The sequence below is a fragment of the Anser cygnoides genome, chromosome 14, assembly GCF_040182565.1.
Source record: "Anser cygnoides isolate HZ-2024a breed goose chromosome 14, Taihu_goose_T2T_genome, whole genome shotgun sequence".
In the NCBI taxonomy this organism is placed as follows: Eukaryota; Metazoa; Chordata; class Aves; order Anseriformes; family Anatidae; genus Anser; species Anser cygnoides.
Genome location: NC_089886.1, coordinates 18,085,517 through 18,111,074, shown reverse-complemented (window position 1 = coordinate 18,111,074; position 25,558 = coordinate 18,085,517). Strand labels below are relative to the sequence as shown.

Here is a 25,558-nt window from a genome sequence, read left to right as displayed (position 1 = left end):
ATACAACTATAATAATAACCCTGACACAGAGACAAAGACAGAAATAGCTACCAGGTGCCAAACTTAAGTTTATAGAAGGCATTCAGAAAGCCCATAAGTCACAATCAATTCTGCTGATTTCAGGTCAGCCTGCAGGCAACTGCTGTTCCATGGGAAGCAGCTACTCCTCGCAGACATCACCAAGCCACAGCACAGCTCCCAGAGCATGCCGCATACTTCTGACATGTTTGAGTGGCACCTACGCTGACTGCACTGCTGCTCAGCAGTACAGTATTTGACATCCCACGTGCTCCACCTCTGGTATCAGAAGTAGCAGCGATTTGTTGCTGATGCACAAACAGCCAAAAGACTGTTAGGGGATGCAACAACAGATCATCAGCTTGTGTACACACAGGAGCGAGCTGTTATCCATGTCCTAACTGCCCTCTTGGTGAGGAAGTTCTTCACAAGTGACCTGTGGCTGGACAGACTTAGGTTGTGCTGCCTCCAGCACTCCCTTGACAATTTGAGTGCTTGAAAAGCCTAGAATTGTCACTGAAGATAACAGATGAGATGGAGCAGGGGACTTCATAGTTTGAGTAAGAAACCGAAGTTAAGCAAAAAGATCTGCTGCCCTGAGTCAGTGTCAAAGCTGAAGGAACACACAAGCTCCTAGCTCTGCATTGAGTTCCCTGAGTAAGTGTCCCTGCCTGTAGAGCTGGAACTGAAAACAACAGAGGTGCTGAACTTACGCCCTTGCATGTTTCTGTCCTTTTAAATTGAGAGAAATACTTGGATTTAAAGCTACTATCTGGCAAAGCTTAATCCCCTAGGTCCCTCCAACTCCTCTGTACACAAGCTGTACAAGTGCAATGTAAGAGAAATGCTATTCTCTGAATTAATTACCACCTTGAACAAACAAATTAAGTGAAGGGGAAAACTCAAGGAGAAAGTATACAAAAAAAAAAAAAAGAAAAGAAGGAAATTAAACTTTGTTTCAGCTCAGTCATGAAGTGGAACCAAGATCTTTCACAGCACAGGCATGCCTAGTATGAAGCCAGAGAAACCAGTAACTGGCCCTAAATTGTCAAAATTGCAACTGCTAAGGCCAATAAAGCTTGATTCTTAATTTTGCAACATGGACAGAGGCATCATGTCATTTCTAGATCTAAAACAGTGTTTAACTGCAGCTGTCTAACAATAAATTTAAAAAAATGAAAAAAAAAAGAAATCCCAAATGATTGAATTTTTCATCTACTGGTTCTTGCAAATCAATTGGAAAGCAACTTGCCTAGGCTTGTGTTTGATGGGGGAGAAGAGCTGAAAGCAAATTGGACGAAAGAAAGAAAGAAAGAAAGAAAGAAAGAAAGAAAGAAAGAAAGAAAGAAAGAAAGAAAGAAAGAAAGAAAGAAAGAAAGAAAAGAAAGAAAAGAAAGAAAAGAAAGAAAACTGATTTCTAATAAGATCTGCAACAGTAACCACAAGAAAGGAACAACAAACATTTTCTCACATTTGTCTGTAACAGTAAATTACTTCAGCTAAAGTAAATCTGTAAGCTGTTCAGCTAGGAGCTCTGATCCTCATTTACTGAGATGAAGATTGACTTGCTCTTTTAAGTACATGACAACATCCTGTCTTAATCAATAATAAAGAGGCTGGGATTTGAGAGTTCACATTCTCTGCTCCTTACGTGGAGCGTGGAGTTTGGATAAAAGAAAATGTGAATGCTTTATGCCCTTTTTCTAATTTAAAGTAATGAGACTTCATTTTTTCCCCGATTGCCACAAGAATAGTGATGTGCTCTAGTTTTCTCTGAGAAAATTGTCCGAACCACAGTTACCAGATAAACACCGTATTGAACACACAAAACTCACATGGTAGGACAAAACTCATCCAAGCTTCTCCCAAGTATTAGTGGACAAAAAGGACCCAAAAAGTTCAAGTCAAGTCTCTGAAGGCTGTCCAACCAGTTGTACATGCACACCTCCCACATCTTTACTACATTTTAACTTAGTATTCCCTTGAGAACTCAAAATTCCTACTCTGCAGACACATACCATCCTGGAGAAAATATCCTTGGCCTGGAAACAGTCAGTTTTGTCAGCAGGCTACTAAATGGCCAAGCCTGAAAATGTTCCCTTAAATGTCTTCACAATTTCCTCTTTCCTGGAGAAAATAGATTAAAAAAAACAGCATTGCACATGGATAGGAAGTTATCCCTTGACACCACCAACATGCAGGACCTACTCATGCATACAAGGAAAGCAGTGAAAGCACGTTTGGTTGGCTTATTTGGGTGGGGGGGTTTGTTCACCCGCTCTCCACCCTTCATAGGACAGTTCCTATTACAAAGATACTGAAGATCAGGAATAGTTTAAAACAGCTGTCCATGCAAAGAACACAAAAGAAAAAAGAAAAAAAAAAAGAAAAAAGAAAAAAACTTCTCTTCAGTGTTGCATAGGAAAAATCTTTTTATTTGTTCTTTCATGATAGCATGCAGGAATACCGAGGACATAACTTCAATAATATGGGGCTGTTTTATACAATGCAAATAGATAAGCTATTTCTTCGCTTAAGATACATCAGATATAAAGCTTCCCCCCACCCTTTGGGAGAAGGCTACGTTTTGAATAATAATTTCTTAGGTGGTTACAGAACAACAAGTCTAAACATTCCTAAAAGTACTTATAACCTTTCAAATTACTGTGAAAAATGTTGGGAATGCTTCTACAGCTCGGGTAGAACATAGCAACTGTTCAACAGACACAAGAAGAGACACAAAAAATAACAACCCCGTAAATTATATGGATACCTGAGGCAAGAAGAATGAAATTACCAAAGCTAGGATTTGATCATAGTACAAAGATGCTCCTGTTGGCAAATGTGTCATGATTAACAGTGGTCTAAGGGTCATTGCTTTCAGCACCGGTAGCTTAAAATGCAGTGCAAGATGAGAGAAGAGAACTGCAATTGCAAATGCTGGCAGTTACCTGAACAAAAATGGGGGGAAGGAAGTACATTGCATTGGGTTATTGTGAGTGTCCTCATTTAGTACAGAATTCAGAAGTCCAAAGATTAAATGTTATAGGCAGACATCGTTTTTGGCATCTGCATATTTTTAAGTGCAACCAAGCAGAAACAATTTTTCAAATCTCAAGTGTCTGACCTATTCTGACAGATAATGTTGTTCAAAACTATCTAAATGGCAAAAGCTATTTAAATGGGGTGCAATATTTAAAACTGTGAAAAGGCACTAGTGGTTGTTTTTTGGTTTCTTTGTGTGTTTCTGGTTGTTAAAAAATGAGAGAATTCTATGAGAGAATTCATCATGTCCCTTTGCGTCTTAAACTACATCCACTTCAGTACAAGCTAGTCCAAATTTCACTGCTTTTCTTCTCACCTTCCTCTAATGTTGCCTTCCTACTTCCTCATACATTTACACTTTCAAAAAAGCTCTGTCAATCTCTCCTGTCTACCCTCTACAGCCACTTAAGCCTAATTTATTACCTGATTGTATTAGCATAAAATGCTTGGAATTCAAGACATTAAAATCTCAAGAAGACATGCATAGAAGTCAAAGAACTTTTCTCCCTTCCACAATTTAATGTGTTTTAATGTGGTTTATATCTTAGAGCATGCTTAAGACAAATACTTCCTAAACATAATTAGAAACCCGTTTTCAAACTTCTTTTACTAATAAGCCTTAAAGCTGAAATTTTTCCACAGTGATACTTCTCTGATAAGGAATTGCATTTCAACCTCTGTAGAAACAAAACATGCCAAGTCATTTATTGTCGCATTTTCACTTTTGAGTGCTAAGATTACCAGCAGGCCCAATACTCTCCTCAGCAGCTTCATTGAACATAAAAGTACCTCCTTTCAGATTAATGATCTTCACCTAAATTGTAGATTAAAAGGATAAACCTGAACTGACATAATCTAGTGTAATTTTTGCTGTTGATTCAGTTCAGCTTTCAGCAAAATTACTGCAAATTTGCACTTAGTTATCAAAGCAAAATTTCATTCAATATCTTTTACTGAAGTCAAATGAAAACTCACATTTCCAAAGACACTCATGCTTACATTCCACAAATTTACTAGGTCAGCATTCCTCCTATTCTTGCTGATAACTTTTTCATTATCAACTTCTCACAAAATGCATATACATGTATACAAACTGTACATTCAGCCTGTAGGTAAGCAACCAACTTGTGCTCCCTCAGCTATCTTCAGCAGAAGAGACACACAAGCCTGAAAAAGAAGTGCTTACTGATACAGTCTCATGTACTAAGTTCTACAGCGAAGGAGTTTTACCTTCCATTGCAATTACCAGCAGTTTCAAGAACATACCTCCTAACCACATTATAATATACAGAACCTTTCCTTAGTTTCTGATTATGCATTGGTCCCAAGAGCCTTCTTATTTCTAATTCTTTCCCAAACCCCCTGTAATATTTTGAGTTACTTATTTCTGTAGTTACTAGGCATCGATTTGTACACTTGTCTTACCACCTAGACTTCAAAGCTCTAGAAAGTAAACATGGAATTTATCACACATCTTACTACTTTTACTACTGAAATAATGAAACCCTTTATAAGTTATTAATTTTATTGTAAAAGTGTATTATACTATGTCTTCTGGAAAAGCCATTCAAAACAAAACTATGCAGTCAATTTCCCAATAGAACAAAGCATTCATACTAATTAGCAAGTTAATGTTCAATTAGATTTAACAAAAATACTGCTGGGATCTTGGAAAGAGCCATAATCCTGATGGCCCTTTATTATTAGAATGATACCATACAACAAGTCCTACTACCAATACCACCTCAGACTATAAGAGCCCGAAGAACAAATGACTTTTCCTGAGATTTGTGCTTCCTACAATCCCTACAGCTCCCTGGGGAGCCATGTCAATTATACCATCATCAATGCAAATGGCATTAAAGAGTCTCTGCAACAGACAGACTGCTAATGCTGATCAGAGGTGCCAGTGTGCAGCACATCTCTCCCAAAAGCTTTTTAACCTGTTGGGTGTCTAGTCAGTTGGTTCTAATCTTGTCATTTTGTGACAGGCCACTGGTCCCTCTCTGCCTTTGTCAGTCAAAATCAACCACTACAAACAACCAATTTTCCACCATCAGCAGTGTGGAATGCAGTAGTGGTAGCAAAATGATAAACTCCTGTATAGAGTGTGTGATAATGTGCAGTCTGCCGGCTTTCTTGCTTGATAGGTTCTTCTTACTAAGATAAAGTGTTTTCCAAAAAACTACTCTAAACAGATAGTTAATAAAATAAAGGAGTATTGGAGAATGGAAACACTTAATACTACTGTATGCAGCTTGAGTAGGAAACGAAACTTGACCTGAAATTTAATTATCAGTAGTCTCTAAATGAATAAATAAGAAAAATGTCACATGCTCATTTTTCCTTGGCATTTTATCTACGTACTGCTGATGCTACACTCATCACATAATAGAGTTTGGGGTTGGGGGTGAAGATGCAGAGCATAACTGAAGTAGCCATACAAATCAAAAGAGAACTGTCATACTAGGGAAGAAACTGGCATGTCAATTTGAAAGCAAATGAGAACCCAGCAAGCCATCTCACTGCAAATACATTCATATGTGATATTTCACATTTGTATACCCAGGAAAGCCAAAGAAATTCCAGGTTTACTGTCCTTTTCAGTGATGAGAAATTGTGATGTCTAATCCAAAAGTTAAATTCCTTTTTCCCTGATCAAAATTATCTATCACCTGGCAAACTAACAATTTTTGAATAATGTAGTTCAGTTTGAACTAACACTAGAAGTTACTTTCTAATTTGCTTGTACATTAAACCTATAAATATTTTTCCAAATATTGTTTCTAATACTGATTCACAAATGGACAATGGAACAGTCATTTGGTAAACCATACAGCTCTTCACAAGAGAAGGAAGAACAAAAGCACAAATATTGAAATCAGAAATGAAGGGAACAGGCAGAATAATCGTTTAAGCCTTCAGACTTAAGAAAAGTTGAAAGAGGCTTGTGAACTGTGTGCTGTTAGGAGATATGCAGAGAAAGCAAATACCTGATTTCAACACCAGCTTTTTATGGAATGACTTCTCTCTTTTCACTTGAGTTTTAGCCATGCTTAGGGGTATCTGTAGGCTGTTCAGGCTAGATGAAGTTTGGGGAACAAAAGAGAGGGGAAACTGCAATCCAAATATAGTACAAGTGTTATGTATGAGATGGGGTACGAAGTCCTATTTGGGATTATCTTGCTCTTAATTGTCAATACCATGAAGAAATGAGTTCTTTTTTATTTCGAGGACCGTAAAATCTTTATGGTGACACTGGAGTTCGACGAAAATAGAAGAGTGCATGGCAATGTGAAGGTCCCAGGGGATAATTTCTCTTACCGAAAGTCTTCCCTCTCTTCTGAATCCGTTTCCCAGTCCACAGTCTTTCACAATACATGACTACAGGTGCTAGTGTGCCTTCTCCACTTAGCACAGCTATGAGCAGAAGTTTATGCAATTTTCTGGAAACAAGCTGTAAGCCATTTTTACTTACCAGCAAGCAGAGCTAGTTGATCAAGTAGATAATATTTTAAAATTTCATGCCTTGTAAGAACTCAATATGCATCATTTTCATAGCTCTTAAAAGGACAGTCACCTTTTGGAAGAAAGGAATTCTGTCCTTCTAGAAAATAACACATTTTGCACCATGAACTGAACACACCACCATTTCAGGCTTTGGAACGAGCTCCTCTGTTTCCAGCACTCAAGTCTGACAACCCCATACACCAGTAATGGAGACACTCCCCTGATCAAAGAGTATGAGTGTCAAGTGCTGTACTTCCCACACAGCAGAAGACAACTTTCAAATGAACATGAAGTTCACAAGGCATTCTGACCCGCACCCTCCAAAATGGTAAACTTTCAAACTCCCTTGGAGTACACGTACTGCTCAGCTGACTATATCTCAAAATAAGACATGGTTCTTTCATTCAGCACCAGACAGCAGTGGTCACTGCTGGCAGCGTTACACACCGCCCAGTTTTCACTCAGATGTTCAGTTGGAGAGAGATGCCAGGGTGGCCTCACTTGGACCTTCCCACCCCACCCAAGCAGATGGAGCCAGGACAGCTCCTCAGGCAGTGCACGTCAGTAGCAGGGATCCCAAGTCCCATCAAGCACAACTGTACAAAACAAAAGCTGCTTTGCCCTAAGTGTGGTAGCCTCCCTACTTTCCCTGGCTGTGAGTTGTCACACACTTCAGGAGCACTCTGTACTTTTAATGGCCAGCTCTCCGGGCATACACATCCCTTGTCTGCAATTAGGCTGATTGCTTTATGGATTTCTACACCTTAGAGAAATATTTTTCATCCCCCACAAAGGATTTGCACAGAATATGACACCATTCATTAAAGAATCTGTTTTATGTGTATGCACCAATAGAATATTTGATGTTACTAAATGCAAAGTTAATTTGGGGAGTTTTTAGTGTATCTGTATAGAATTTCTAAAGCAGTTTCATGTCTTTACCTTTGTTGTAAATAAAGAAAATAAGTTGCATTTGTACCCAGCTCTCCAATCTATATTATTATATTTATAAACACGGGCGATTATTCCACAATCAAATCGATTTTTCAAAAGCCAAAACACAAACATTTCACCAGAAGATATGTGACCTGAACTTCTCATTCCACTGTGGAACAGGAATCACTACTGCAGATAGTTTCTTTTAAGTTAGCAAGATGATCCCTATTTTTAATTTGATATTTTGGTAAATGTTTGTATTGATCTCAGTCTTCCAAGTACCCTTGAAAGCTTCTGTGCAACAGTGGTAGGCTGATTCTCCATCTCGCTTTCATGCCACTTGAGTGGATCCTAATTCAATGAAGAAAATGATATTTGGCAGCAAATGACAAAAGATGCCGTTTGGCATCATATTCTGATTTTAAACAGAAGCTATTGGAAGCCTTAAAATAATCCTTTGTCTTACCCTATGGTTTCTGAAATACAGGTCAAATTTGTTTCCCACTCTAATACTGGAGAGAAGAAGCCAGCATATTAAAACATCATTTTCTGTAGATTAGAAGAATATTGATTAAATGAATTTGGGCAAAGTTCAAAATACTGCAGGGTAATACATCTGAATATTAAGATCCTGTACATTGTCAAGAGAAGTTAAAGGCAGAGTTAATGTGATTCATTGACTGATGGTGGTGAGTTTAGTAAATTCATACACGTTCAAAGTCCAGTGTAAACTCAAAACAGTATTTGATTAACCTATGGTTATGCCATGACAGTGTTTAGATCAGACCATTTTACTTGTGCTTTTTTCTAGGCCAAATAAACAGTAACCCTATCTCAGTTGACCTGTAGTACCCTTGAGTACAAGTACTATTTTCAGACTTCTCCCAGCCTTTTACTACCCTGTTAACCCTGCTCTCACCTCAGCGAGGGTCAGTTGTATTGCAATTTCTTCTAATAGCTTTAATCATGCTTCCAGACTGAAAAATGCTCAACAGAGCAGAACAAGGAATACAGGCACTTTGAATAACTTCAGGAAAGAAAAAAAAAATTATACACTCCTTTAATAAGCTTCTGAGCACTGTTTATTTTGCAGATACATTATCCCTAAGGTGAAAGAATTTCAGAAGATCTAGAAGCAAAGCCCATAATGAAGCGTCCACAAGGAAAACATTTTGTTGGGGGATCCCTTATTTAGTTGAGTACACAATCAGAACTAGGGAAAAGCCTACTGGCATTTAACGCTTTAAAGCAGCACTAGTTCTTACTTACATTTGCTTCTAGCAATCAAGGAGCTTATCACGAAGAGAGATGAAGAACAAAGTGATAACACACCTCCCAGATTTGCTCTGGGACTCCAGGGAAGGATCCAACATTAGGTGCTGAAGTGCCAGCAGGCACTACTGCCTTACACCTCTTAATATCCACACAGCGCATTGCAGGCACAGGGTAGAGTTTTTAACATCTATATTTGGCCAACAAACTTAACATTGTGGAAGTTAAATCATTTAAAAACCAGTACTGGAATTTGGTGCTGATCACAGGGGTCTCAAGTTCTGACCAGAAACATCATCTCGGACCTTTTCAATTCAAGCTTTCACTGAAACTGCCATATCCTGAAGACTTCACTTCATCAAAAGCTTCTTAATCAGCTCCTTCTCAGCAGTTATGCACTTAGGTTCACAAATGCAGATTTTTTTTTGATGTTGCTATTCCATACAGCTTCAGAAGAATACCCCTATTTCATTCAAGTAGCTCAAGACCCTCCTGTTAGCATGACTCTGCACAGCTGCCTAGTAATTCAGCGCACACACTTCAGCATAATGTATTTTCACACTAAAGGGTGAAAAATGAGAGCCTGGCAGTTGCTGTTTGAATATACAGGAGAGAAGATTTATTTCTGTTAGCTCACAAAATATCAAGAGAATAGATTTAAAAATTTAAACATCACAAAATAAGCAGAAGGAACTCTGACTGACTGACTGACAGTTCAGACTCGCCAAATATCCTTTCACTTCTGGTGCAAAGTTATAGAGCTGGGATGGCTTGCAGCTCAGGAAGCATCCAGATCCAATATTGCAGTAATCCACTGACTCATAAAACAATATAAAAATAAGTAAACCTAACAAACACTCTAAGAGGTGAGCACCTACAAATAACTGGGGTCCCAACTGCATCTCACCTCCCTGGGGTATGAGACAGGAGCTGTTTTCTGTTTAAAAGAAATCCACAGTTGCACAGGAATGTTTTCTGACTGCTTCTGCATTGAAAACCCTTGCTCTACTGCTTTGCATTCAAAATAGGCTGAAGAGGATTCATCTACTCAGAAGTCTGTCCAAGAGTACTGAGGAGAGGTCTCTCAGGATCATCTCCTGAAATTACTTCTTCTGAATACTAACCAAAAAGCCTGGCTCAAATGCAGACGGCATAACAGGGCATTGAAAGGAGACCTGGAATAACTGCAGAGGGACGCAGCTTTGCACTTTTTGCACTTGTTCCCATGTTCTTACATATTCACCCACTTCATAGCAAGAGCCTGTCTGTTCCTGTCTCTCAGGAAAAGCGCTATGAAGTCTACAAACTGTTCTTAAACCAAACAGCACGCTTAAGTTCTATCATTCTTCACAGAATATCATCAAAAAGACACAAACAGAACACTGCAACCCATGCACTTACAGAGCCTGAGCCAGAGGGAGCTCTCAGAAGTTCTATTTGAAAGTACTGAAATGATTGTTCAAGGAAACAAAGCAAAGCAGCAGAGGCACAGAGGGCAGGCAGGCACAGTCCAACCCTGGGAAAGAGCCAGCACTGGAGCTGGGCAGGAGTCCAGCAGTTCGTGATATTCCTACGCTTTGACTTTTGCCTCAAAAGACTTTGTCCTCAGCCCAACTCCCACTGCTGCCAGCCTTTTCACCGATTTCAGCAAAAGATTGAGTGGCCTCACAGCCGAAGTCTCAGACCTGCTGGATGCATGGTGACTTCAGCTGCAGTTGTAAATGCTCAGCAGCACACATCTGGAAGAATAAGTCCTCAGCACACAGAATGATTCTGCACTGACCACGTGATTGCCCTAAAGAATTCACAGAATCATCCAATTATTTCCATATGGAAGAGCACCCCAAGACACACAGTCTGGGGGTGAGAACTTGAGCGAAGCACTCATGGAAACTAAGTGCAGACTGGGCTTACAGGAGGATAGCTCACATTTACTGGTTTGTTTCAGAGGTTTCTGAAAATAATTATGCATCCAATTAAGTTATTTTCTATAAACAGAAGCGCATTATGAATGGGAAGATAAACATTTCCACTACACTGACCTTAAAAGCTAAAGTAATTCTGGATGGCCTGCTGCAAAAGCTGTTCTCTTTTCCTGGCTTACGTGTAAAGTAACTCATGGCTTACATTTTCTTCCCCATTCAAAGATGGCTGCCTTTTATTGAGATTCATATTTCCATTAAAACACACACACAAACATGCATTTACTGCTTAAAAGGTATGTATACAGTATTTGGTTTGCATATATGCATCACACAGTGATCACTGTCAGTTTTTTCCCCTTAAAATATTATTTTTATTACCTGATTATTTACATAAGATTATGTAGGGGACCATCCAGTACATGAAATTCCTATAATTCCTATAAATGAAATATAAATAAATTCCTATGAAATTCCTATAAATTCCTATAACGGGTATACCGTTTCAGACTTCCTCAACATACCAGCAGTTCTTTGTCCTAAGAGTTTGTTTGGGGGCGGGGGGGGGGGGGGGGGGGGGAAGGGGGAAGAGAGAGACTCTACATCTTCCTTTCTAAATCCCTTTATTCTGCCCATCAAGAGTAGTCTTGTATTTCCAAATTAAATGCTGCAATAAGTTATAGTGGAGTAGTTCTCTGGAGTACTTGATGCAATCTACTGGCTTTCAGTGCTGTTTCAGATGAGTCATGAGAGTGACTCATGTCCTCATTAATTATGAAAAATCAAAAACTAGGGTACAGGCACAGGGATTGCTGAGTAGAAGTAGAAACATCACTTTTACCAAAGAAATACAAACCATGTTTCTGATGAAACATACTGAATGAGTATTTAAGGAGTCACAAAAAAAAAAAAAACCAACACCATTTTAATTCAGCCATAGTCAATTTTTGACTAATTATCAGCTATTCCAGATGTGAATTCTTGCATTATTCTCTAGTCAATGCCTGGTACAGTGATGACCACAGGTACTTAGAAGAAGGATTGGATCACAGACCTAAGCGTTATAAAGATCCAGGCTGGCTCCTGGGATGTTCCTAACATCTTCACAGAGAAGAAATGAATGCAAGTGTCCAAAATGGTTTACTTGGGTAAATTCTCCACTATTCATGGCCAACTTACGCTGTTGCAAACTGTGTGCCAGTACTGCCAGTGTACTGGCATGTTGCTACTTAGCAAACAAGCAGCAATTTAAAAAAAAAAAAAAACACACACAGCTGGATTATGCTCACTAAAAGCCCTGAGACTATTTCGGTTGGCTAGTTATTCGTCTGATTGCTTTCCACTTGCTCCTTAGACATTAGCTGCTACCCAATTTGTCATAGTAGATGTTGATGTTGCCTTTCCTTCTCTTCAGGAGTTTTTGAATACTTTCTAACAAAATTAGTGCTGTCTTCTTCAAAATAAGCTGAAAACACATTTCCTGAATTATTTTTTCCCCCAGTAGGAACTGGAACAGTCAGTGGGTGCACACAAGTGAAGAAAATCACAAACTTCTTTGAACTTGCTGCAGGCCTCAAGCCTTTTATGTCATGGCAATGATCATGAAGACAGCCTCTACAAGCTTTCCACTTTCAACACAAACCATGTCCCATGCCACAATTAAATGAAGTCAGATGCAAAAGCAGCAGAGGCTAGAAATGCGGAAACTCAGATGCGTGTTACTCTGAAAGAGAATGGAAGAGCACACAGAGTAACTGAATAAACCATACATTCTGCCCTCACCAGACAATACAAAAAGCATCGGTCATACATACAGTAATCTGACATTACCTAGAAAGAACATTTGCCAACAATAATTCTTTCCTATTAATTTTCTGTGCAATCCATTACAGTAAATGCTATCACCTTTGAGCCAGCTACAGGTTTTTAACCTTCCAAGATGTCTGGGAACACAAACACAACAGTTTTCTTGAGTAGCACTGATTGCCATGTATTTTAAGATATTTTGAATGGAAACATGAGGAAAATAGCTTCTACATGCATAACGTGTAAGCTGGTTTACAGGAAGCAAAGAATGAATTAAAAAGGGAGAAATGACACATACAAAAGTAATAGAAGCAACCTTAATTTTGTTGCAATAAATATTGCCATGGGAATTTTACCTTCAAATTCAAATAATTTTACCAAAAATTCAAATAATGCCATGGGAGTTTTATGTCCAAAGTACAGGCTCCCCTCCTACAAACCCCTGCAGGACACAGAATGTGGTGCGAGGCTTACTGGGCATGAGACATTCACAAACTTCTTGATAAATGTTGAATAGAAGATCAGCAAGCAAAGCGCTACCCGGCTTTAAATTTAAATTTAAAAACAAGGGAGGGTGTAGCTCAAAGATGCCCAAGAAAAGCACAGCCAAGAATCGAGCCTTCCTAATTTCTCCATGTCTGCTGCAGTTCCTCGGACCTGCACACACGCTAGATGCAGATCAGCTGGTAGTCTGGTGTAAAGGCAGACTAGGAACTGCTTCCCGAAGCTTGGGATAAGTTGTATTTCACAGTTTTAGCCTCAAACCACAATGCATTACAACGTAACAAGCACACGGTAAGGCAAGAGCAAATACTTAATTAATCAGTTCAGGTCTTCTGTTTTTTTTCTGTTTTCTTTGCCTTTGTAATTACAGGTGGAAGAGTTAACGAATCCACAGAGCTCAGTAGAACTGAGCAGAGGGAAAGTCTGTCTCTTCCCGCTCTCTTTCCAAGAAGGGGTTTCCATATTCCAGTCTCCAACCCGCTGCACGAGCCTGCATGGATGTGCAGCCAAGAGGCACAAGCCGGTGTGCGGTGCGCATGGGGCAGACTGTGCCTCCCACACTATTTTCGGCCCAGTAAGGAATGAGTGGCAGCGTTGCTATAACCCACGCGTTTCTCATAAGGAGAAGGTCCAACCTGTCTGGAGACATACAGGTGCCAGAATGGCAGCTTCAAAACATAGGGTATATTTGTACTGAGAATAAATTCCCACACAGGAGTGCAAAGTGCAATAAAAACAGCTAACTTTCTCCTCTTTCTCCTTCCACACACTGTAAAGGCAGTAGCCACACATTGCAGCACAACACATAGCCTGCACATGGCCCTCTAACAGATTACAGGCAACCTCCCATTTTCCTTATCCCGTCAAATGTTTGCTGCCTATGCACACAGGAAAGCATGTTGTTACAATTGTCAGCCTGGTTTTATGCAGATTTAATTTAGATTTCTAACTCTAAGATCCATCCGTTCCATCGCTTACAACACATAGAAAGCAGCAAGTACTATTCCATGATATGCTGAGTCTTCTTTATCATATCAGCAGATAAACCCAACAACAGAAAATTCAACTAGAAAAAGAATTAAATTGTGTACAAGCAAAACTAATACACTTGGTGTTTTGTTGTTTTGCTTTTTTATTGTGTTAGTTTTTTCCCCCCACCCGGGACTAAAAGCCCTGCCTACCAGTTACTGCTGACAGCTGCGGTTCGTGCTCCCTGGCAACCCGCAGCCCGTAACTCTAGCTCACCACGTCTCCTCACCCAGGGACCAGACATCTTTCACATGGTGTCAGCCAAGCAGTCAGGAAACTCTCACAGCTCTGTAGTGGTGTCAGCAGGCACACGAATACAAATGCCCACCAGTGACAATTCAGCAGTAGATGTGCTTGCACAGGAGTTGCTCTTTCCATGTCATTCAATAGATCTGTGGAGTCTTTTGTAGAAAAAACATAATGCGCTCTTACACGTGACTACTGGTTTGTAACTGCAGGGTTTCCAGACTCAGTGGAGCACAAGCACAACAAGTTTCACTAAACATGGGCAGATATAGTTAAAAACACATCATAACAAGTTTCTTGAAACCATAATACCCAGTTACATAATTCATTCTGTAGTTCTATTACTCATCCCACTAGGCTAATCCTTCTGCCATCTCCACAAGATACCTGCATAGTTATGATCTCAACTGCTGTAGTAACTGCTGCAAAAATCAGGTCACTAGATGCCAAATCAAGAGGTCCTTAATTGATAGGGATTTTACACTTCTGAAGATATCACTCATTAATACACCTATATGAACAGATCTCTCAAAAATCTCTCCCTGTTCAGTACTGAAAGCCAATTAAGGAAACACAACAGGTCTGTTAAGGCATGGGAAGGGGTAGGTATTCATCTAATACCTCCATAAGTGCTGCTGCAAGGCAGCCACATGAAGATGTAATAACTAGCAGTATGCTATTTAAGTACATACAAACAGAGTTGGCAGGTACTGAACTAGGCAGTAAAGTTAAACAACATGCATGGAAAACAGTCGTTAAGCAAAAAGTTTCATCACTGTAAAACCTGACCATCTCCTGAAAACACAGCAAACTTTAAAGGCAGATTTGCCAACTCTGCTTGTCAAGTGATAGCATTTTCTTCCCTTCAGCAAGTTGTCTTGCTTCTGTTCGGAACTTGAAAATCATTCTAGTGGGAGGTTAAGTTGAAACTCCTTTTTATAAAAATATCTCCCTTCACAGTCTTTCCTGGTATTTCTCAGTTCTCAATTTAAAAAAGTAATTCTACAACACATTCACTGAAACACCTAATATAAATATACCAAAGCTCACAGTCTTTAATGAGTGTTACATTAAAAATGAACAAGGACTATAAAAATCATGTGCCACTACTGCCCTCATTCGGGAGAAATCTGAATCTGACATTCTCTTTCTTGTAAGACCGTGGTTTTCCACACAATTACTTTTATCAGTAGTTTTGATATTAACGATCTGAGCATACACACTGTCCTTTATACTTCATTTCAACTTGAAGTATCCTCTCACAACAAGGTAGTTTTCTATTAGATCTATGAACAAAACAGGGAGAAAAGGCTGCCAGTGCACTAAAACAAAAACAAAATAAGAAGCCCACAGCATTTGGTTAGACACAAGTGATCACAAGCACCTGACAAAGTGCTGAATCTGTTTATACACAAATGCAAGTACCATATACACAATGGAACAACAACAACAACAAAAATCCAAGCTGAAAACAGCTCAGATTCAGATGACTAAGATCTTTTAAGTCAGAAAAAGCAGAGAAGTAGAGGGATAAATTACGAGGAAGAATTGGTTGTCCATAATTTTAAAGAAATTGATGCATCACAAACAATAAGGAGCCAATTCAATTTACAGGAGCAGAAGAAATCTAATAGACTCAGCCCACTCTGACACAGAAAAAGCATAACAATCAACAACAGAAACACTGATGAAATACTGCTTTGCTCTCCCTTTTTAAGTGAGAGTAGATGGCAGTACTATCAAAATCATATTGCATTTTAACCACAAAAAAAATCGTGTGTTAAAATTTGATTTATAGACAAACCACTTGAAATGACTCAGTTCCACAAAACATACATTTGTATAGAGCATTCCATGATATGAAGGTGGATTTCTAAGCACTCCTAAACAAGCTGGAGTCATGCTAATATTTAAAGATGGCAAACTAGAAATACAGGGTGGTAAGTCTAAATCAATCCTTAGTAATATCACAAAATATTTGCCATTTTTTCCTATATCAATGCCCTACCCATTCAGGCCACTTCACACGAAAGCCGAGTAAATCATCCCTTTCAAACTGGTAGCCCAGTCTCTAAAACAGGCAGCAGACTGTAAGACTCAGAAGCTAAATTTTAAGAGCTTTGTTTTCAGTGCTGCTTTCTACAGAATTCAGCTTTGCCTTAGAACTTGTAAGGGGGAAGGCTACGCAGAGAGAAGTCAGTGAGATTGCTAAGACACATTTCCAATATAAAATAAATAAATAAATAAAATCATTGGTGCATTTTTATCGAGCACCGCCAGCAGCTTTGTCCAGCTGTGAGCGAGTTGCAGGGCACTTATCCCCACTATATAATTACTGACTACTTTTATGGTTATTTGAGCCTGAGCAAAGTAATGTGAAAAAGACCAATGACCAAAAAGCTTTTAATCCCAAATACTGTAATTTAAGACAACTGTGCCAAAAATAAGTAGGGACACATATGGGCTTCTGGGCAGGGTAAGGTTGGCGCTAAGGGGACTGCAGCAAGCTCTTCCCATCACCAATTTTCAGAGGGCCTCTACAAGCTGTTTATTTAAAAACAAAACTAAAAAGTAACATACTACCTTTGCCCCCCTCTGGGATCTGCTTTCCAAATGGGCAGCACCACCTGAACAGCACAACAGGGCTCATGTTTGCCTCAGAGACCACGCTGTCACTCCAGCTTTGTCTGACATTTTACATTCACACATGAAGAAACGATGACTATTTCTGGACTGCAAAATACTGTCTGAAGGACAGATAGATTATATACCATGCATTCTAAAGTGGCAGGTTGCTATGGTTTCCCACTGCAAGAACAAAATTCTCCTCATTAGGTTATCTAAAGATCTTCTCTACTAAACCAAAATTGTCCATCAGGGAAGCAGACTGTCCTTTAATTATAGCTCTCTCCTTGTGAAAATCAGTCCATGTGCTCCTAAAACAGCTTTTGAAAAGGATGCAGCCCCGCATAGGAAGTGAAATGTCCTAATGCTTCATGTTACAGGCCATGTACTAACCACTGGGTTCCCACAATAGCAGGGACACTGACTTGCAAGTTGCAGCCCTCTAAATCTATGGTAAGTAAAAAGATATTTATCTCTTGCTTGTTAAAACTACTACCTGAACTACTCAACTCATTTGTCTGAACTACTTAATTCACTTAGTTGGTAAAGCACAATGGCAATTACAATCAACTAGTAGACCCTCTTACCTTGAAAAAACTAATAAACAGGAAGCAAACTGTTTTCTCTTAAAACCCATGTATCACTGCTTACCAGGGCACATAAAGAGCTAGATATTGTAGTCTGACATGAATTAATCTTCTATATATTCTGATGATTTATGTGCCAATTTTCAGAGTGTGACAGAGCTCCACTTTTGAGAGAAACAGCAGCAAGAATTATTGGAGTACGGGGTTCAGCAAGATATGGGGCTGGCTTGGAGACTTTCCCTTCCATGAAAAGGCTCTCATTGGATCTAACCCTTAAAGATACTGTTCCACTATCACTTGAATCCAAAATGTCAGGAAAAATAATAGGTTTGAGTTGAATCTGCTTTCCAAGCTCACTTGCCATGCTAGTGCTAAAGCTAGGCCAAGAAGCCACTCATATGCAACTAGGGACAACAGCCAAAACATGAGATTGAAAAAGCATGGACACATACTCCCAGCCCTTTAAGGTTAAAGGGAATAAAAAGGAATTTGCATTAGAACTGTTAAGCAGTTACATTTCTCAATCAAAAAGCTTAAAATAACTTGACCATGGAATTCATTATTCATTACTATATCTTAGTTAACAGCTCTTGAGGTTGGATGGAACTAGAGTTAGAAGGAAATAGCTTAAGCCATAACTATTACTCTGTAGTGAAACCAAGATGCTATTTAGTATAAAACACTGGCCTAAGGATTAGGTCCTATGGGTGTAGAGAACGGTCAGTTCTGAACCGAGGTGAGTGAAATATGGGAAACCTAACCCAGTATTTCAATTTTTCTTTTCCTAATCTTTGTGACAAAAACAATAAATGAATTCCACTGAATGATGGTGCCACTGTTATATTTCTGTGGGGGGATGCCTTCAGTAGGCAACATTTTCAGCAATTTTTACTGTGTACTACATGATCCATCTATGATTTGCCACTCAAAACCAAGGACACTTGTCTACTCTGTCTCTTTGGGTTCATAAACCAAGCATGGAATAAACAATCCCCATAAGGTAAGCATAAGGTATTGTTTTCAGGGAACTCTTTTCAAACATTTTCAGGTCCCTGAGCTATCAATTGGTCTTTCAAGTTATATTCACATAAGGTTTATTTAAAGGCACTTTTTTTGTAAAGACATTACTGAATTCAATGACGCTGCATCCTAATACTTTTTTCTTAACAAATCTGTTGGACTGAAACATAACTAATGGCTTCAAGGTGGCAGAAAAGGTCAAATCATCTTATATAAGGTTCTGTAGTGCTGGAAGCGAGGAGCACAGCAACCACTCTCCACCAAGAGAAGGAAAGACTAAACAAGCTTCCTCTTCCCAGCTTGCTGGTGGATATGTGGGCTCAAAATCAAAAGGGAGAGGCAGATTTTGGATTCAGTTACTCAGTAATTGTCATTACATCCCACTAGAGGGGAGCGTCATTCAGTCCTTAACTGTGTCATTAGCCCTTGTAAGTAACTAGCCGAGTTAACACACTGCCTACCTTGGTCCCAACACCAGCTCTCCAGTGCGTCCCTGGGAGTGAAATCGTTTTAGACTTGTAATGAGCATTCATGTAACCTGAAGCTCTGTTAGCTCTTCTCGTGCCTTACTGACCCATCCCATTGGCACTGGCAGATCCAACAAGCCTGTTAAACCACCTACTTTTAACCTGTCAGAGACAGTACAGGACCTCTCTGCAATTTAGATAAAACCAAAGTTGACAGCAAATCTCAGCAACCCTGCAAATTTGATAGCTCAGTTTCACTACTGTGTAATTGATTTGGGCCCAGTTTTGGATAGACAGAAACATTTTATTATCACAATTGCACTACTGTCATCCTTCTAAAAAGTAAAAACAACATCACACAAACTAGGAATAGACAAAGCCTGGAAAATAGCTTCTACCCTATTTGCCAAGTCTTTTCCTAGTATGAAGAATAGAAAATGTCAGGCAGTTTAAGTTTTTGCATTTTTATCCTAACTTACTTAAACTTTCTCATAGGAAAAACACAATTATTTCAGAACATACTGCTCAATGTCTCCCTTTAACTGATAGGAATACTGAAGTTCAAATTCATTGCACAATTGACTAAAATTCCTCAAATTTACTTCCCCACACCAAAGTAGTAGAAGGCATGCCATCGTTCTCTGATGGGACCTAACCTCAGACACAAGCACGACAAGTTACAGAAATCACAGGACAGCAACAGAAAGAAGGGAGGTGATGCCCGTCCAGGAAGGTGGTTACAGGTAAGGATGATGGTGCAAGGCACCAGCCTTTGGCTGTGATGTAACAGTGGAACGCAACACTTGGCTGTTAAAAAAGCCTTAAATAAAATATTTGGGGACTCTTAAAATAAATCCATGTTACAATCTCTTTCAGATAAAAAAAAATCGAGTAGTCTGATGTTTCCATACACATTTGGAGGACCTCTATCAGTTAAGAGTATCTCAATTTCTCACTTCTTCATAAAAAGGGAACAATAATATGGTGCATGTATATTTGTAGGATTGAGAGTACCTAAGCAGTTGAACTTCCACTGTTAGTTCAACACTAAAATAAATTAAGACTCTTTTGCACTAAGAAAGTCACAAGCCCAAAGAAAAAGAAAAGACACTGTTCCACAAACTCTAAACCTCATGTCAAGTTACCAGCAATTCCACAACTCTATGTTCTATTTAGAGAGTACTTCCCTTAGTTTCAATATCCCAGCAAACAAATTCATTGGTGTCCCATGAAAAACAGTGAATACTGTTCCTCAGGCACATTCTTCCTCCTGTCAGGATTTTGTGGACTTGTGGATTTTATTTGCTTTTAATCAAACCATAGTAGTTGTTTATTATTTATTTTCTGCTCATAGCAAAGCTTTTCCATACTGTAACCAATCCCTATGCTCTGCATCCTTTCTAGTTGCACTCTGCCTTTGTCAAGATGGAGTCTGCATTATTATGGGTCTCAGCGTTCAAAGATACGGGCAGTAGATTAATTTATTCAATGTTACACTAACATTTACAATTTAGTTCTCAATTCTTTCTCAAATTATTCCCAATATTCTGTATGCTGTGAGTACTGCTTAATTTTCAATGGACCTTTCTCAGACAGATTAGCCTAAGTTTTTCCTTTCCAAACTCAGCAAATTTAGCATTTTCTATCTACAAATTTGGGATTATCATTCATGCCCTCCCTTCATCCTGCTCCTGGTTCATTTATCAATGCAAACTCATCTGCTACTTTGTCAAAACAACAGTTTGCAGTCAAAACTTGTTTTTATCATCATGAAGAAAACTATGAATTGGTTGCAAATTTACCAGCCCATTATTCACTTCTGTTTCCAGATCATTTATGATCATCTCAAATATACATGCACCATACAACTCTGCTGGACTTTGCTCATAAGCTTCCTGAAAAGTGAAAAATGACCATTTTCCTTTCTATTGGCTGGTAATTAATCATAAAAGGTTCATTCTCTAAGGACAAACACACCTATCAGAAGACCCAATATTCTTGCCTGTGGTAATAAATGCCATCAAATCCTTTTCAGAATTCAACATCTTTGAACAAGTCCAGAAACAAAGAGCACTAATAAGCTTGAGGAGCGGTGATTTACCTGCTATGGAAGCCATGTGAACTCTTCCTTCATTTTCATTTCACTGCTGACTAGTTCTAGCCTTCCCAGAAACTTTAAACAAATAAACCAACAAATACATTTGCCAGTTTTGGTGTATTTGGTCTTGAGGCTGATTTACGTAATAGACTGCAAAACACAGATAGCAAATTATCAGCTTCCTGAGTTACTTTAGTCTCAAAAGGAAATGCTGTCTAGTGCTGGCAACTTATTATTCATGTAAATTGATTGTTCAAAAAGTTTTTTGTATTCAGAGTTTGGTCTGAGACAAGATTTCTGAGTAAAGAAAAAACAAGTATTCTGTAAAGAAATAAGAACATCAAGAGTGCAAGGAACTATTTTCACATTTCTACTATGATCTTCTCTTGATTTTTTTGTTGTTGTTGTGGTGGTGGTTTTTGCACTCATGAACCTTAAAGACTGGCAAATTTTCTGCTTTTAACAATGTCTGCAGCATTTACTGAGAGAATCCTGCTGGCTTTTTCTGAAAACTGATAGATGTTTATTATGCATTTTTAGACACACAATGCCAAAAATATATACTTCAGTGTTCAAAGACACAAGCAACTGTTGTTCACCCCTCAAGGGTTCTTGGGTTCATCCTATAATACATCTGGAGTGCTTTTAGACCTAAGACAAAAAAAGCAATCGATTACATGCTAGTTCTGAAAGCTTTGTATAAGAAGAGACAACAATACTCGTCCACTCTTTACAGGAGATACTGGCAGTTAGTTGCATTCACATCCAAACCATTTGCTTCTTTACACTGGTAATCCTCATGGGCTGCATTGGTACAGTGGTTTTGTTGTTTTGGGGGCTTTTTTGGGGTGCATGTTTGGTTTTGGAGCACGAGCAGATGTTTATGACTGTTTAACTGTTCTGTTTCCCAACAAAAAATAAATGTACTGTATTACCTTCTTACCATAGATACCATCTTAGCAACCTAGGTAATGAACTATCGCTACTTGAGATTACAAACTAATCATCATCTCAGTAATAACCCATCATATTTGGAAACCACAATTTAGTTCTGCCACTTGTTGTAAATCCTTCTCTTACTGAGAAGCACTGTGTTTGGCTTTCTAAAAAAAAAATTTGTTCAAAAATCTGTAAACCCCAGCAAATGCTGGGCAGGTCAAAAGAAGAGCAATGTGTAAAAATTGTTATTTTGAGAGGCCTTGACTCACAGAGCTACAAGAAATACTGTAATTTAGCAATTACATGCCAGTTAACGTTGTCAGTAAGAATTTCTGGATTTGAACCAACTTGAGCCACTGGAGATGCTTCAATCTCAGTTAATACCACAAAAATCTCAGTAGATATATTAGGCCATAAAATACAAGAGCTCTCTGTGGGCCAGTATAAGACAACAAACCACATATTTCTATTATATTAAGATATAACCAATAGTATCCACAAATTGGTGATCACGGCTAGTCCAGAACAATCAGCCTGTTACCAGTAGGCCAAGATCAACAGTACAGCATCCACATAGCCACTTGAAAGATTTTGTCTGCAAACAAACCAAAAAAATTGATGTCATACTGTCTTGTAATGACTAAAATATTCAAATAGTTCTCTGTGAACAAAACACACTGTCCATAGACTACTCGTCACAGAGTGAATAAAAATAAACATGCACACCTTTGCAGCCTTATTAGTAATTACAAGTCTCTAGTCTCAGCTTCCCCAGTCTATTCAAGGAATCACTTTGTGTTCTGAAACCAGCTGATGATGCTCTTCCTAGAGAAGTAATCCTGAATCTTCTCAAATTGAGAGGAAATATCTAGCTAAAAATTAAGGGCAGAGAAGTTGTAACAATGAAGAGCTGAGGACTGCTGGTAGTTACCAATTTCCCACAACAGCCCCCAAAATTTCATATCCCACACCATTTTCTGCAAGGACAGCTTGTACATACTACTTCTTCATGATGTCTGTTGAATGTCTTCAAGGCTGGGGAAGAGGAGTGTCAAACAGCAAAGAAATTTTCTAAATAATTTTCAACTTAAATACCTTTTGGGGAAAATAAGATTGTTTTTGTAATTCATTGATTTAAAATAACTTGCATAGATCACAATAAACATCAGCAAGCATACAAATCAGACACTAGCTAAATGCAAGAGACATTTGGAGCATTTGGATTACATGATATTCAAATACACTAGTAAAGCTAACAGATTGCTATTATCCCTACCCAAAACTATGTTTTGTGCATTATCGTTGCAATCAAGGTGGAAAACCATGCAATAGTCTGCTTCACTTGGCAGTTTCACTTAAGTATACAGTAAGAAGTGTTCCAGTTTGAAATTCTAGCTATCCTGTTAACATTTTAAATCCTCTTCATTAACATAAGAGGAAAAGGAATCACAGAATGGATGTTTGACTAGGAGCAGTATAAGAACATCAAGCAAGACTTAATTACAACTTCTATATCCATTACAGGTTTTGGTGTTTATGGGAAGTGTCAAAATGTACATGTTCAGTCTGGCCAAGTGACTTTCTCCCTTTTGATTTATAGCAAGGAATAGTGCAGCACGCTACCTTTCGTTTTTTGGCTTGCAGAGTTCTGTTTTAAAGGCTGAAGAATGCAATGGAAAGCAAAAGTCACAGGAAACTTTTGAAGTCATTTAATCTATTGCTCAATTTTCAGTCAAATCACGCTCCTTAATGTATCAGTGTCAGGACTATAGGACATCACCCTATGAACCTTATGGCCTTTCTTCTCAAATGAAATTCAGACAACTAAATCCTTTACATTTAGAGCTAGATATATAAATACCTTTGAGAACCTGGATCTATATGAGCTTAAACAAGGCCTTTGAAATTAGAATCACAGTTTTCCCATGCCTATGCTGGACTTAAAGTTATGAAGAAACTTGCAAAGAAGCAGGTCCCAATGGCTGAGAAACTTGTCTCTTGAGCCTCCCAGGCCATATGCACAAGCACTCACACTTGAATCCAGCCAAAAGGTTTTTACTCTCTCCTCTGACACATTTGATATAACAAGCCTCAGTAAAGAAGTCACAGCAGACAAAGTAAGTGTCATATAGGGTTTCACATGTACTAGGGAGGCTTCACCTCTCTCCTTTTATTTCCCTTTCTTTTCTCATGTGCACTTGTTTACAACAATGCTAATGAATTAACTCAAAACAACAGTTATTGCAATGAGCAAACAAGCACAACATAACTGACAACTGTAATCAAAACCCTGATTCTCCTCATGTGTGGGATCTGAACTGCATATGAAACAACAGAAAATGAGAGGGACGTTTCCAGGATTTTTATATATGTGTATATATATATATATTTATTTATTATTTTTTAAGATAAAAAAGATGACAGTGATCTTTCTCTTATAAGAATTCCAGCAAAAATAGTTTCAAGAAACCTTGTCCTAATTCTGATGCTATAGTCACAGAGCATCACATGATAAAGAGTGAAAAGCCAGCATTAACTTAAATAATTGTCTTGAGAAGAGGGTGATATTATATACACAGGTCTATTTCCACAGAGAAAACAAAACATTATTTCCTACTCCCTATGTCTTAGATTCTACATATAGACTTTTTTTTTTTAATTAAGGCGGCAGTGTTGCAGTGCTTCCTGATATTGTTCAGGCAAGTCAGTATCTGTTTGTAACTCAACACAAAATAATTGGTTTTATACTACAGCACAAATACCTCTAGCTGATAACAACAACAGGTTTATAGGCTCCAAAGCACTCAGTTATAGGGTCTGTCCTCTACCTGTTTATTATCAACATTTGATTTTGTCCAGGATGGCTTACAAAAAAAAAAAGGCCCAATATATTTGGGCAAGTGTATAGGTTTGGGTTTGTTTGTTTGTTTGTTTCAAACTGCTAAAGAAAAACACATAGGGGAATTGTGAATATCACTTAACATACAGGAGAATGATGAGAGCTGGATGCTAAAAAGTACTAAGAATTTATCACAAAAACCTGTTTTACACAAAAGCTCTTTTGTTTATAAGATGCATAGGACTTTTCCCTTTAATACAAGGTTTTTCTAAACAGTGAAGTGGAAAGGACACAGATCTTTTGGTAAAATCAGACAGCAATTTTAAGGATGAATTCATAAGGATTCACAAACCAGGGGGCAGCCTCACCACACCAGGGAGGACAAGCCAGAAGCTGGGGACAGCCGCAGCACAGGCAGGGCAGGGCCCCCACTAGTATCACCCAGGGAGCAGGATGGGGCTGGTGGCAGCCAAGGACTCCGATACCAGTCCTGTGGTTAACAGACAGGTGAGAGGTGCCAACACAAGCCTAGGGTCAGCGTGGAAACCCAAATCACCAGGTCTGCATGACCATAGTGCTTCCTACACTGCAGTTCTGAGCTTAAATGAGGCTCCTGGGTCCATGTGCAGGGAGTTGGGGGGATGGAAATCCCAGGTGAGGCTGGTCTGCGTCATTACGACCTGCTGGTGCTCTCA

At 38.8% G+C, this 25,558-nt stretch overlaps 1 protein-coding gene across 22 annotated transcripts in view; it reads right to left on the bottom strand.

The window, feature by feature from the left end:
- The window catches only part of LOC136786400 (protein FAM210B, mitochondrial-like), a 324,869-nt gene that overhangs the window by 288,642 nt on the left and 10,669 nt on the right, over positions 1-25,558 (bottom strand). The window contains exons 1-3 of one of the 22 annotated variants that reach the window (XR_010824971.1): positions 23,648-24,331; positions 22,996-23,059; positions 22,678-22,896 (exon numbers count right to left, since the gene is read on the bottom strand). The exons of 19 other annotated variants lie outside the window; for them this stretch is intronic. The gene's annotated coding sequence lies outside the window, so the exon portion shown is untranslated. Of the gene's footprint in view, positions 1-22,677; positions 23,060-23,647; positions 24,332-25,558 lie in introns of those variants that run through there. 2 more of the 22 variants (XR_010824969.1, XR_010824970.1) reach the window with 2 other exon arrangements.